This window comes from Pinus tabuliformis, chromosome 7, assembly GCF_031772625.1.
Source record: "Pinus tabuliformis cultivar Carrire ecotype Pingquan chromosome 7, CPIR1, whole genome shotgun sequence".
Taxonomy (NCBI): Eukaryota; Viridiplantae; Streptophyta; class Pinopsida; order Pinales; family Pinaceae; genus Pinus; species Pinus tabuliformis.
The window spans coordinates 1,816,526,671-1,816,542,429 of NC_142293.1; the positions used below are offsets into that span (position 1 = coordinate 1,816,526,671).

Below are 15,759 nucleotides of genomic sequence, written 5' to 3' on the forward strand. Positions count from 1 at the left end.
TCGATTGAACATAAAGAGAACCTATAAGAACCAGTGTTCTTTATACTATATGTAGCTCAGAAACAACGTTCCCATATTTCAGAGAGGGGATGAGCTCCTTCCTCTCAGTGAACTTATGGACATGGTATACAAATTTTCAGAGGAAAAGCAACAAGAATTTTGTTTCCCCTTTGGAAATGCATGGTTCATTTGCATTTTCGTAGGCCTTTCTTCTCTCACCAAGCACAGCAGAAGACCCCAAGTGTTCAGTAGCAGTTACAGCTTGATGGAGCTTTCCCCGGACCACGTTGATGGATGATATGAACAGGATGAGAACCCTCAAACAGCAATGCACTACCTTGCCTGGGCTCCATTGGCACACAATCTAGCAAGGGTCCTAGGAAGGGTACCTAAGGGACAACTACTAGACCAAATGACAACAATGGGACAAGGACCCACTATCACCTCAGTCAATGTCCCCTGCGCTTTACAGACCTTCACTGATAGGAGGAGTCCTGGTATATAGGAAATCACTAGGATGATGGAACCAATGGCTAGGTATGAAGTGATTTTCGAGGCCCATTCAAAGGAGAGACTCAGATATGGCTCAATTGCTTCAAAGGGAAGCTAAGAGTTCTCCAAGAAAGGCTTATGGGAGACCCTCACTTGAGGTAGATGTATATCTAAGGAAGTTATGAAGTGAGGCAAGGAGTCTCATTCAATGGAAAGTTCAATGAAAGTGCAAGCTTTGGGAGAAGCTAGGAAGACTTTCCAAGAAAAACCCCTTGAAAGAAAATCTACACGAGACCTAGGGTTGAGATATTTTATGATACAAGGGTTCATCCAAGGTCAAGCTAAAAAAGGGAAAAGGCTATGAATGATATACTTCAACAAGTACTAAAGCTCAAGCCTTCAAAAAATCCCCAAGTTGAAGGATTAGCGGCTAGCCTCTAGGGTTCTCTCTTGATATGATAGCTAGGGCATCAATTATATTGAAATTCCACTGTTGGAATTCATTCAAAACTGGAGGATGCCTAGAGGAGACAATAAGGAAGAATCTTGTCTCGACGGAATTCAAAAATTCCTCCCTAAAATTTCGCACCAAGCCCTAGAAAACCTCCTTATCCTTAAAGGGAGGGATTTATAAAGAGGAAAGAGGAAAAATTTATGGATTAGATCCAAGTTTGACCACCAAGGGACTTGACTAGTGCCTAGAACATTGGGAGTATGGAGTCATGGGTGCTTATAGTAGGGTAAATTGACCTTCAAGGAGGCTAAAAGAGGAAGCCCTAACTACCCCTTTCAACAATTATCTTCATTAGCATTAATTAATGGAGTTTCGTGGATAAATTATAAAAAAATTCCCACCAGGAACATTCATTTCACATAATCAATGAGAAACACATTCAAAACTTCCCAAGATCACAATTTCATACCATATCAAGTAAATTAGCGCATAAATCTTCACTATGAGAAAGAATTCCATGCGTTAGACATTTACATAAAGATATTCAACAAGAAAAAGCACTTACTAGACAATATGAAGTATATCCATCCATCAACAATGCATTTAGAAGCTCCAAAAAGATAACAATAAATCCATACATCAAAGCACATCCCAAAAACATCCAAATCTTCTCCAAAATTGCAGGTCTGAATCCTCTAATGAGGCAAGCGAAAATCCCAGGTGTGATGGTTTGGCAATTCGAATTTATAATTATGAAGCCCCTAAAACATAACAAATGATGTGAAGACCCTTGGTTACAAGCCAACCAAGCTAGCTTAACAATTAATCAACATTTAATCTCCTTTGTAGCTCACATGGAGGACGTCATCCATGCGAAGGACTCTCCAAGGCTAGCGTTGAGGCCTCTTGTGGTCAATGTATGGGAGAGGGCCTCAAAATCAATAAAGAAGAGGGACATGTCCTCTAAATGTTGCAAAACATCTCCAAACCCCTATTTGGGCTCTGTGGGCTCCAAATGGGTCTCATGGGTCTCCAAATGGCTCAATATCAAGTTGATTCTCCTCAATGAGAGCAGGAAGATCACACAAGTCCTCCCATGTCTCTCTGAATGAGACAAAACCTCTTCTAGGCCATGGATCAGCTACCAAGTGGCGGGTGTCGATGTGTGGTCGACTGGGCAACATGGTCCAAATGCATCATCATCTCTATGTTGCTGAGGCACGAACAAGCAATGTGTGGTGCTGAAGAAGCCCATGGTGAGGCAATCAATGCTCTGCAATGGTGGAGGCCCATGGCTTTCAACACTCGCCCTACAAGTGTCATTATGACCCTTTGGAGGGCTTGGATCCCATATAGGGATACCAAGTCCAAGATGGAGACCCACCTGCAATCCTATATAAGATCAAATGCATCTTCCTCACCTTCCAGTACAACAATTCATTAGTGCAATTGAGTAAATAAGCTTGCTAAGCAGAGACAAAAGTGGGCACTTCATAAGGGCATGCCCTTCCAAATGGGATTTAGAAGAGACAGGTGTTTTCAACCTTAACAAGAGAGGTTAATAAAGGACCCTATTAGGTGGTTTCAAACTCTAAGGGAGTGACAGGTCCATCGTACATTCGTCAAATGGTAGGGGCCATGTGAAATAATGATGGAACAGAGAGGGGACAAAGGGAAGGCTCCAAGCCACATGCCAAGGTACAAGGGTAGCTATAATGGGTGAAGGCCCACACATGGGTGTATAGATGTAGGCAGGAGGAATCGTGTTACATGAGTTACCCCGACCTTTGTTTGTCCACCCTTCTTCATATGTCTTTTGTATTTTATTAATTTTTCTTTCTTTTACTCCTCCGGGCTCCAAGGGATGAGAGCATGATGTGTATGATAAAGCAATAATTACCCTTTTAAGGTTTGACAATTCATCGCCCACCAAGGGTTGGGACAATCATGGGTTCCTTAATGATGCAGGGGGGCACACATAAGGGCCCAAGGAACCAGGGTGATGGCTATAATGATAGAGGTAGAGCTCATGCTTGGCTTTTGCCCACGTGTTAAATTTGTATGTTCCGGCCATCTTTTGCATTTTGTAGTACATTTCTTATTGTAAGTAGCCAAATTATGCTTTTAACTTTATTTTTCATTGCATCAACATTTGGGGCATTGTTCCAAGCATGACACAAAGTGCGGACAAGGGGAGGGTGTAACGAGTAAAATATATAAATAATATAAATATAATGTAAAAGATAATAATCATAAATAATAGTTAGTTAAGCTAGTAATTAGGTTTGAAGAGACATGTCTAATAGGACATGACTTTTCATGAAGAGGCACTTGCTTGGTATATAAGCAAGCCTCTCGTTTTCATTTGTAAATCATTCATTCTTATTCTTATTCATATATTTAATATAATATTTATATCCTTAATGGATAATCTTGACATTCCAAGTTTTCTGAAGTAATTAATTTATAGAAGGAACTTTGTTAGCTTCATTTGGTATCAGAGCCACGTTTGGCTGATCACCAGGCCTTTGACTATCGAAATTCGTTAACCTTGTTGCCCTATAATTGAAGCATTTTCCTCAATATTTGGGAGTTTCTCATTTTCTCCGTTTTTCTAGGCCTTTGGCCATATTTAAACAACAACAAAAAAAAATTAACCAAAAAAAATATACAAGTAAATAAATTAAAAAAAAAAGAAGAAAAAAAGTAAAAGAAAAAATAAAACTAATACAAAATCTCATACCAAGTATATTTAAAACTTTTTACGTCGAGAAGCCCGTGGTTTTAAAAACAACCCATGGTAATTGCCCATGGTATTTTAAAAAGTTAAAAGAAAAACAAAAAACAAAAGGAATACGTTTTACTTTTTACATGGAGAACATTTTAACAGAGGTTTTAAAAACAACCCATGGTAATAGCCCATGGTATTTTAAAAGTTAAAGAAAAAACAAGGATACAAAAGCTCTTACGTGAAAGGTAAACATTACTTTTTACAGGAGGTTTTAAAAACAACCCATGGTAGTAGCCCATGGTATTTTAAAAGTAAAAGATATTTTGATAACATTGGAGAAAAAAGGTGTGATCTAAATAATTTTAATCGTTCAAATCTATTGTGACTATACCAAGAGTCACGTCTCATCCAAATTTTCCAAATTTTCTGAGAAAAAAATATTATTATAATTATAAAAAAGGATACTATATAAGCCTTATATAGTTACATATAAAAGGAAAAGTGGGTCTCAAAAAAGTATATATAAATTTTATATAATTATAATTTTATAATATATATAAATTAAAATTATATAATATATACAATTTATAATTATATAAAATAAAAAATATTAAAAAAAAATTATTATTATATAAAAAAAATTATTAAAAGAGTGAACAAGAAAAAAGAAGAAAAGGAGAATATTTGAAAAATATATATAGAAGAAATAAGTGATATTTTATAAAAAAAAATAGCTCCAATTGACATATTGTTTACGTAAAAACATCAAGGAAAAAAATGGAGACTAGTAATGAAAGGTTTCCTGAAACCCGTAGTACATGTGTTTGCACACTATTTAACATCAAAGGATCACTCTACTGAAAGAAGTAATTATATTAGTCCTAAATGTGCTAATCAATTGGTGATTCCTGAATCAAATATAGTTGAAACAAATTCTTTTTGCAAACAATACGATATAAGCAATTTACACCTAAATATTGGAGATTATACTTTTACCTCACAATTCACCATGCAAACCCTATCTTTTAACGATACTGACATTGTTTTGGGATCACCATGGATGAAAACTCTAGGTTCCTTTATTCTAAATACTAAGAAAAAGTTCTTAACATTTTCTTACAAGAAGAAGAAAATAACACTCCAAGATGTTACACTGAAACCTAGTTCAATAACGGCAAAAGATATATCAGATATTTCAAAAGTAATTTCTCAAGAAGGTAAAAAAGTATTACAAAATATGCAAAATGAAATTGACAAAATCACTATTGACAAAAATGAAGAAGTTTATTGACTTAAAAACCATAGTGAAAAATTGCTGACGCAAATTAAGAAACTTAAGGAGGATAAGAAAGCATTAAAAGATAAATTGGAACAAGTCACTCAAGAAGAAGTATCAAAATCTCCAGTCACAACAGTTCAAGTTGAAAATAAGGGAACGAATACCGATCCAGTGAATATGACAACTCAAGAAGACAAGTCAATTGAAGAAACGACACATGTAGATGTTGCAGTTCAGACAATGAACATCCCCAGTGAATGTTTCATAACCAACTCAACAACATCTTCGCCAAAAGAAAGTATAAAAATGGCCACATGCCCAATAAGGGAAAGTCAAACCAAAAAAGTCCCCTATCGGCATCTGAATCATGAGAATAGACAAATCAACCATGCTACGTATCGGGACCATTTAGACCAGAAACAACAAACTGATGTTCCAGAGAATAATGACATAACATCAATTCTGTCTTATGCTAACAAGTCGTTACAAAATTCCGATGATCAAAATACTATACAGAAGATTAATCTGGGATGGTCTGATCCCTTCTCAGTGCGACAATTTTGTTTGTCACTAAGAAAATCATATCAACTTGTATCGATGAGGATGACCATTCCGAGACAGAAAGACTTTCGAAGCCGAAAAAGAGATCAAGTCTTTTCCATCGACAAGCTTTAAGGACAAAGCTTTTTGAGGAAGGAGACAATGTAACGAATAAAATATATAAATAATATAAATATAATGTAAAAGATAATAATCATAAATAATAGTTAGTTAAGCTAGTAATTAGGTTTGAAGAGGCATGTCTAATAGGACATGACTCTTCATGAAAAGACGCTTGGTATATAAGCAAGCCTCTCATTTTCATTTGTAAATCATTCATTCTTATTCTTATTCATATATTTAATATAATAGTTATATCCTTAATGGATATCTTGATATTCCAAGTCTTTTGGAGTAATTAATTTGTAGAAGGAACTTTGTTCACTTCAGAAGGGGGGGCTAACTCCTTGTGGACCCAATGGACAAATGTGGACACGCATGGGAAAAGTATGAAAAGGGTTTATAATGAGCAGAGGGAAGTGAGATGTGTGGTGTCAAGAAGTGAGACCACGCAACCAAAATCAAGCCTTCCCATGTAGTGCCACTCCTAAAACTAATTGCCAATAGAGAAGACCCCACAAGACTAGGATACATGATTAACCACCATGTTAGAACAAGGGAACAAAAGTACAATCCAAGCCTATTCTTCTGCCAAATCCCCCCACTGTCCAAATGTGTCTAAGGAAAGCAAGCAAAAGTACCAAATTACATAATGAAAATCCATACCTTTGGAATTGGAAGGCCCACCTTCAAACATACGATCATAATAGATGGGCGAGGGCACATAATAGTTGGCTCATGTGGTGGAGAATGGTGGCACATCAAGCTATCTAGTGGTTGTTGGCTACCAGCTGGAGGCAGATCTGGAAGAAATAATTCTCCTATAGGGGTCACCCACTGGTGGTGGGTAACATTTGGCTCTAACTGTGACAAGAGCTCTCAGTAGAGTACATGCATCATGCACTCTGAAGGGGAGGTCATGAGAACACTAGCAATCTGTTGGGAACGTAGACCTATTACCTGCACATCAAAGATTAAGTACATGGGGCAGCATGTTTTCACAGTGTCCTTTGATCACCCATGCTTTTGTTAGTTCGTAAAACCAACAGGAAATAAAATCTATTTTAAAATGTAAAAATGCACCTAATCTAGCATGAAAATATGATATGATGTTAAGTTCTAATGCAAAGATCACATGCAATGCATCCTACCCTAACATACATATTCCATCAAGCCAATGCTAAGTGTAATCATAAAGCCAATGCAACCAACATATCACTAGATCAATATGGGAAAACCTGCCTATATGATTACCTAGGGAATAAGTCCCAAAGACCACATAAAAAAAATCATATGGATGATGATGTAGGTGAGAGGCGGGAAAATATGATATCAATATGTTGTAGAAGGGAGCCCTCGATGAGGGGAAGGATACCAAATTGGAGATTTGGAGCCTTTCTTACAAGTAGAGAATGGAGGATTGACAGACTGGGCTTAAGAACTCTTGCTCACGATCATTCTTCACAATTTCATGCTTCATAATTATTATAGGATCACGATCAAGAGATAGAGGAAAGGGAAATGAAGTATCATAATCGACATGTTCCCTTTCCTCAAAATCATATTCCGAATGGGGATAAGGCTCATCATTACAAGAAGGTTTGAAGAAATGGGCTACACGTGACTCAACTACATCCCCAAGATCATGAGAAAAGACAAGGGACCTATTGTTATCATCATCATCAGTATCATAGATAGGGTCCCCATCAAAACGATTCTCATCAATTTCCCACTTTCCCTCCTCGATATATGAGCACTCATTGATGTCAACATGCGAGGAGCTAGCGGGGAACTCACTAAAATTAGACATCCTATTAATAGTCATCTTGGTGCAGCAAACGTTTACCCCATTGAGGAATAAGACTTGGTTTTGATCCACTCTCTTTGGTTTGTTTTGATTCAAGGTTATCTTACATAAATTATTAAGAGTTCTTAGCAATTTATATGGGCAATTTGCCACTTAGATACGCTTTCTTAGCCATTTATATGGGCAATTTGCCACTTAGATACGCTTTCTTTCTTTCTTTATTTTTACATATTAGAGGCTGATTTGTGAAGGACCGTTCCACATATTTAATTTACAAATTTTCACATAATTGATTTGCCCACTAACTTGCCGGTCAAACAGCTTTAACCGTGCTGTTTTTTAAGTTTTATTGCAGATCTCTAGGATAGAACAGCAGGTACAATCATTAAGGACAACCCCATGAGGTTGGCAAGCACCAACCCAAACAAAGAAGAGGATTTGCCAATCACACATAGGGCAGATTCCCTTATATGTTCACTGCTTTTGCGGCTGATTTTAAAAGTTTATATCAGCTCCAAGGGCATAAAAATTAGTGCTAACAGAATCCAAGGGCAAAATAATCTCTTATCTAATCATGATAAACAATGAAGAGCAAGGCCTTACAAGAAAGGGTCCTCAATGGAGCACCTTCACCAAAAACTCATTTATAGCTTGATAAACATACTCAATAACCTTGCTAAGGTCTATGTCACACGGTTTGAGTTCAACAACGATTAAGTTCGATTCGAATTCGAATTTTCCGATCAGGTTCGAATGAGGTTCGGCATTAGGTTCGACTATACATATTTTTCAATATATATATATATATATATATATGACAAAATAATAGAAAATTCAAAATCGATCCATAAACACATGAATACAAATATGTCTGCATTTTTGTTGGCAATGGCATATTAAGATTCGAATTTAAATAAATGATAAAATAGTGAAATTCAAATATAAATAAAAATGGGTGAATCATACCACTGCTCAGTGCTATGTTTATTACCAGACTTTTCAGTATTTATATCAGACCTTTAATTAGTTTAGCAGTCCTCCAAATTTTAATAAAATGCCAAACAATGTACTAAGTTAAAGTTTGAACAATGGGTGAATCATACCACTGCTTAGTGCTACGTTTATTACCAGACTTTTCAGTATTTATATCAGACCTTTAATTAGTTTAGCAGTCCTCCAAATTTTAATAAAATGCCAAACAATGTACTAAGTTAAAGTTTGAACAATGCAAATAACCTTCCAATTATATAAGATGACGACTGATTAGTTTTTAGGCCACTGTTAGATGTATTATGACACTATACAGTGGCTACCAACCGGATGCATTTACATATGACATGATGATTAATTATGCTTGCAAGACAAGGAAGCTTGGCGGCGCACTTCAGTTCTTGGATAAAATGAAAGAAGAAGGGAATAAGCCTCTATATGGTACTTATGCTCATCTCCTTAAGGGAATCCTCTTCGACAGAGATTTTGAGGAAGCATATTCATTCTTGATTCAACAGAGTGGAACGGATCCCAATTTGGATTCAGTAAACTATGAGTATTTGATCAGGATTTGTCACAAAGTAGGCCTAGAGGAAGAAGCACGCCATCTTTTCACAGAGATGAAAGCTAAGGGTTTGGAACTTCTAGATGACAAATTGTACACACAGATTTTACATGAGAACAATGAGCCAAAACCGATTTGAAAACAATTTAGTACAAGTGTTGATTTTCCATTTAATATGGATATCCATCATTGCTATACCAATAGATTCAGCCGAGTTTACTGTAGGAATGTCACATCATTTCAGGTATGCACCAAAGGCGTTTCTCAGTAAGATAATTTTGTAGCATTCGCTGCACATCGAATGCGGGAGTCATGATGGCTTTTGGCCTGATGGTAAATTTCATAGGAACTTCAAAAAAGATAGTTCCTCGATTTCAGCTGTAGTGCATGAATGTTCATAGGTAAAAATCGATCCATTATTCAAATCATGCAGAAAATCTGAGCATGCAGATGCAGATGTTCGATAAAACTGCCAAAAAAACCATCGAACCTTAAAAAAAACCATTGAAATTCGCATTAAAATACGTACAAGTTCGATTTTTCAAGTTCGAATTTTAAGGTTCGATTAGGTTCGAATTCGTTCAGGTTCGTCATTCAGGTTCGACTTTCAGGGTCGGCGAACCTAAACGAATTTCAATTTTTTTCAGGTTCCCTGAATTTCGAACCTGAACCTTCAAGTTCGCCGAACCCTGTGACATAGGCTAAGGTTCCTAAAATGAAGAGACAAAACAAGGCACCAAATAATTATCAAACTAACAAAGGAAGATGGAGAGGAGTTAACCCAGAAAGTCTTCCCTCCAACTGGTAGAGTTTGCCTTCAATGGATTGAGCTAGTTAGCTTGTAGAAGAGTTAGGCATTCACAAATAATCTTTATGATAGAAACCAAGATAGACAAGATTCAAGAATTGACATCAATGTTCACAATGAAAGAAACCTTATACATCACATATACTCCAAGAAGGGTATGTCAATTAAGCTCCAAGGAGTGGAAGCTCCAAATATCCAACCATGAGCATTGTTACCCACAAGCTTGGTGGATAACCATAAAGGGAGCCTTGAAGTTATCTTAAAGGATGAGAAACCTTCTTGTGAAGATGTCCACAGTGCAGAAGATGTAAGGTCACTAGAAATAATGTGTGATCCATTGGCGTTGTTTTGACCACTCTATGTCAACGACCCCATAGCAGAGAGTACACCCCCTTTTTTTGCAAAAGGGATCTATCGTGTTCAAGTGTTCGGGCCTTTCAGATTTCATCATCAGTGAGCAATTTTGTAAAGATGTCAACCCATTATGCATATATATAATGTAAATAATCCTAGTATGACCACGTTTGTATGTAACAGTCTAGTTAAACCTATTATTTTGGTGAGGATTTCTATTCTAGGAGGTTTTTTGTCTCATGATTCATTTGTGTCTCTAGTAATAAATAATCGACAGAGTTTTTCCCTCCACCCTCACCCCAAAGCTAGGGTGTATTTTGTTGTCAAGATCTTAGGCAAGTCCTAATGTTTTAGATTGAGTCTTTGTAAAAGTGACTTGGGAATAATTTTCGCTAATTGAGTTCACTAGATTATATTTTTTGTGTCGCAAAAATGGTAAATGTTGAGGGTCTATAACGAACGGGTTTTCCCCCTTCATGTATTAAAATGTAAAATCTTCATGTAAAAAAATATTTTAGTGCATGGTCCCTCATATTTAGACACCATGGCTAAATTATTTGAGGGTTGGAAAAATTATTAATCCCCTCATGTGTCAATTAATTAAATTTTCTGGCAAAAATAAATTTAAAAAATCCTAAGCTAAAAATTTAATTAATTAGAGTCAAATTTAAGTTAATTAATTAATTTTTTTGGCAAAAATAAATTAAAATCCTAAGCCATAAATTTAATTAATTTTGTGTCCTAAGAAAAATTAATTCTCCAAATTAAAAAAATTCGTGGGCCCCAAAAAAATTAATTTTTGGAGGTCCCTAGCCAAGGGAATATTGAAAATTTCAAGAGATTTTTGACCTTTGGGCCTTGGTAGTTAACTCAAAGTCAATTTTTTGAGGAAATCAACTCTAAATAATTATTTGTGAGTTGATTAAAATTCAATTAAATGAAAAATTCAAATTTCCTCAAAAAATAAAATAATTTCGACGGAGGAGATTAAAAGATAGTTAAAAAAAATTTAATAGTCGAAATTATTTTGATGGGGATCAAGCCAACTAGTTGTTGGAGAATTAATTTATAAATTGTAAGTCATTTGTCATTTGAAATGATCTGATCTTTTGATCCTATACTAGCACTTGAAGCTCTTGTAAACTTTTATGGAATAATACAACACAAAGTCTTTGGGGTTTTACTTGATGGCAGTGTTCCTCTCTAGTATATTATGGTAAGGTGTGTCTAATTTTTTGTTGATCTTATTTATAAGCTGCTGGTTAATAGCTCTTGTAGATCACAATTTATTACACAGGTATCTTGCTTAAATTGTCAAGTTTTAAGATAGCATTAAGATTTTTATTCCATTGGCAGGTATCTCCAATCTTTGAAGATTTAATCGTTATTTTATACCTCTATTAATTTGACGGCTTATATTTTAAGTGCAGAAGTTATCTTTATTTAGAGATTTTGGACGTTTGGGGAAGTCCTCGGTTGGATCAGTCGACTCCTGAAACTTAAGATCTGGAGAGTCTTCCTGATTAAAACTCCGAGATTATTTAACGAAATATATTTTGAAGAAATTTACTAGGCTAGTACCTAAAATTTAAAAAATTACTTATCTTCAAAAAACTGTGCTAAATAGCTGGATCAGACTAGAAAGTGCCTTAGATCTACAGATCTGGGAACAGAGTTGGACTCATACTCAGATCTGATAGATCTATAAATTATTTGTATAGATCTGTTATTTACTTGTGCAAATCTAAAATTTTGTAACATAATTTTGAATTTTAACACTTGGGTTTTTGGGATTTTATCTATTTTCGTACATATTGGGTATTGGATTTTCCTCTTTTCAGATTGTTTGCAAAAATAGATCTAAGAAATCAGCTAAGGAAATCTTCAGATCCGAGCTAGATATAGACCCTGGAGGGCAAGATCTAGCCTCAAACTTTTGTTTGCAGGGAAGAAACGATAAGATTTTTCATTAAAGGCTTCAGATTTGAGATTATTATTAGAATATTCCTATTTAGTATTTAATGCTCATTCCTTTTAGCTGTTGCTATTTGTATTCTTTTAGCAGTTTCTTAGATGAAACTGAGTGTTTCTATATTCTACATAGAAACCTGATGTTTCTATTATTGTAAATATCTTTGTATTATCATTGAGTTGTTTGCTCATTCCAAATCAATTCATTCAACATTCTTTTATGGTATCAGAGCAAGGTTAAGAGATTTCTTGAACAGTTATTCTCTCTGCATCTTAATCTCTTGAGTCCTTTCTAAGGTCGAGCCCTCTGTAAGCCAGGTAGCCTTCACTGAGTCTTAGCCTCGGCTTTGCTCGCTGTGATAAAAGCTTACAGTCATCCATCTCGATACAGAAATGGATTCTTCCCCTGCATGATCATTTTTTTAAGGAATTAACTTTGTGGCGGTGACCGTTTCGTGGGAGCGGGATTTTTTTTGGCTGGCCAGTTTGCTTGGAATCGTGAATCGAATCCGGCTATTTTCTTCTTCGCCTGGCGGCTACTCGAACTCAACACGTATCCACGGATATTCACGTGGACTATTTTTCTTCGGCAAAAGTGACCCAGGTGTTTTCTCTCACTCAAATCTCATTTGTTTTTGAAAATCGGAGTCGTGGTCTGAAAATACGCTCTGCGGGCAACAGTCTATTTGTTTTTTTTGAACCCCTGTCACCTTATCGTGGCTCTTGTAATTAAAGACCGATAATTAACCAACACACGCGTATCGAGGCCGGTTCCTGTTCACTACGGATTTTGAGACAGAGAACTACGGATTTAACCAGCAGCGTTAGAGGCTCGAACTCGTGATTTGAAGGGTTATATTTCAAACCCGTGGATATTTGAAGGGTTATATTTCAAACCCGTGGATACACCTCAGACCTGCGGCTTTCTCTCACAGAATTCGCACCCTAATCACAGAGATAAAACTTCTCCAAACTCGGATCCTTGCCGCCTTCTTCCTTGCCTCACAACCGCTGCCAATTTCAGAGCTCTTCTATGATGATCAATGCACTTGAGATAAAAGACCTGTGGAACTATACCGCGGAACGTAGCTGAGACGTGAAGTTGAGACGTGAAGCTTTGACGGCTCACGTGGGTCCACTTTTGTTAAATCTACGTATTTGCTTTATCATCAACGGTCCTGTTTGCCGGCAGTGTTTTCCCAATCAGCGGATTTTTTTTTCCATCGTGATCATGACAGCCTCCATTACAACTCAGACTTGAAATCACCTGTTGTAGCTCGGATTATGGTGCAGCTCCACGGACCTGAGCATACCTGTGACACCTGTTTATAGCTCGGACATTGCAGCAGTATACACTTGTGGTAGACTTGCATTCTCAGACCTGTGGGAGACTGTATTCTCAGACCTGTGCTTATCTTAGGACAAAACTCAGATCTGGACAGAGAAAGGAACCTCAAACTTTACCTTATGATTTGGACCTGTCACATTTATTAAAGCTCTGTCCTGTGCTAAGTTGCACGAAACGGGGAAACGGGTACGAGTTTCCGAAACGGGAAGCGATACGAAACGCGACCTCCCCAAATTTTGGAAACGGGGAAACGCGAATATATATATATATATATATATATATATATATTGAAAATATTTAAATATATATATATATATGTGCAATCATAAAGCATAAATGATACATTATAATTTATTACACTTAAACATTACGATTTAATTTACATCACATTTACTCATGAATGATCACATAATGAAAATAAAAATATCGGAATATCCAAAAGCAACCTTTATTATATATCCAAATCTCAAAATCAGCCTTTATTTATATTAATATATGAGGTTGCAAGTACAATAAAGACTATAAGGCTGCAAGAGAGAGATCCAAATCAAGATTTTCTGCATCCACATCCCATTCTTTAGAAGGACCACTATTCTATTGGGAGTCTCCTCCTACATAGTCGAACGACCTTAGTGCTGACTTGATTAAATACACGTTTCATACCCTAGTACCCTACATGATCTTGATTATTGGGAGTTTCTCCTGCATAGAGGGCTTGGTTCTCTTGATTAAATACAAGTTCCATACCCTAGTACATGATAAAATCCAATGGAAACATTGCAATCCCTCTAATCCTGAAATCCTGAAAAACAAACAAGTCTGCTGGATTTTGAGTGAGATCTAAAATTCTACTTTCTCCATATGAAATCCAATGAGGGCGAAACCACTCTCAAACATCCTGAGTCATTTCATGGTAATGTTAAAAATTTAAGTAAAAGGATGAAAATGAAAAATAAAGGAGAATATCACTTTTACTTTAAGAATTTAACATTACCATGAATTGCATATCCCTAAATTCTAGAACATCCTGGAAACCCTAAAAAAAATTAAAAATAAAAAACAACTGTTTTTTTGGGGAAATGTGGCCCGTACGGACGGAAACGCGTTTCCAGGCCGTACGGTACAGGGAAACGCGTTTCGTTTCGTTTCCCCTGGGGAAACGACCCCTAGGGCCACGTTTCCTGCAACTTAGGTCCTGTGTTATTTGCCTAAACTGAAAGAAGGGGACAGCTGCAGCAGTATTGCTATTGTTTTAGACTGGGGAGATATTTTTTGCTAACAGAACAAAGTCTGTTTTTAATTTACACCAGGATAAACAGGCAGCTACATTTTTTTTTGTGTGTCAGACTTCTGTATTTTCTTTGGGAAAATGGCCACGCTCACCAATCTGATGTTAGAAGGAAATCAACGCTTTAATGGCAGCAACTATAACATTTGGAAACAAAGAATGTTGACCATTTTTTAATACAGGCGTCTTGATCAGCTCATTTTGGGCAAAGAGCTTTGTCCCGGTACAGCTGGGACCGATCAAGATAAATTTGATGATCGAAATCGAGAGGTTGTTATGCTTCTCAAGCTCTCTGTCGCTGATGATCAGTTACCACAGATTCCTTCTGGCAAGACAGCTGCCGAAATCTGGCAACAGTTGAAAGAACTGCATGAGACATCTGACAAAAGCAGAGTTTTTTTTCTCAAAAATCAGTTGTTCTCCATCATGATGGACGAACATATGTCTTTACAGGAACATCTCAACAAAATTAAAGACATTCGAGATCAGCTCGAAGCCATTGGTCGGACCATGGAGGAAGAAGATATGGTAGTCATTACTTTGAAAAGTCTACCGAAATCTTATGAACACTTCATAGAAACACTCAACATTACCACCACAAATGTTGATCTGAAGTTTCCAGATTTATGTACCAAACTTCTGCAGCAGGATCAGTGGAAACAGCAGTTTGGTAGTAGTGCTTCATCAGTGTCCTCGGAAAATGCATTTTCTGCAAAATATCAGTCCTCTCAGTCCTTTCAGCAGAAAGGCTCCTCTCAGCCTTTTGATCCTGCTAGGAAGAAAAGTGTGCAGTGTAATTACTGTCACAGGTTCGGTCACATGAAGAAAGATTGCCGACAGAGGATTGCTTCTGAACAGAGGAAACAGGGAGGGCCACATCAGACAGCAAATGTTGCAGAACATTCCGAGCAGACAGAGTCTGCCTTTTACGCCTTTATGGCTAAAAGGTCTTCAGATCCTGTTCCTTCCTCTGCATGGTACATTGATTCTGGCGCATCACGTCATTTCTCTC

At 36.7% G+C, this 15,759-nt stretch overlaps 1 protein-coding gene across 3 annotated transcripts in view; it reads right to left on the bottom strand.

Annotated features, from left to right (window-relative positions):
• Positions 1-15,759, bottom strand: part of XEG113 (xyloglucanase 113) — a 283,665-nt gene that overhangs the window by 139,869 nt on the left and 128,037 nt on the right. The gene's annotated exons all lie outside the window — the stretch shown is intronic.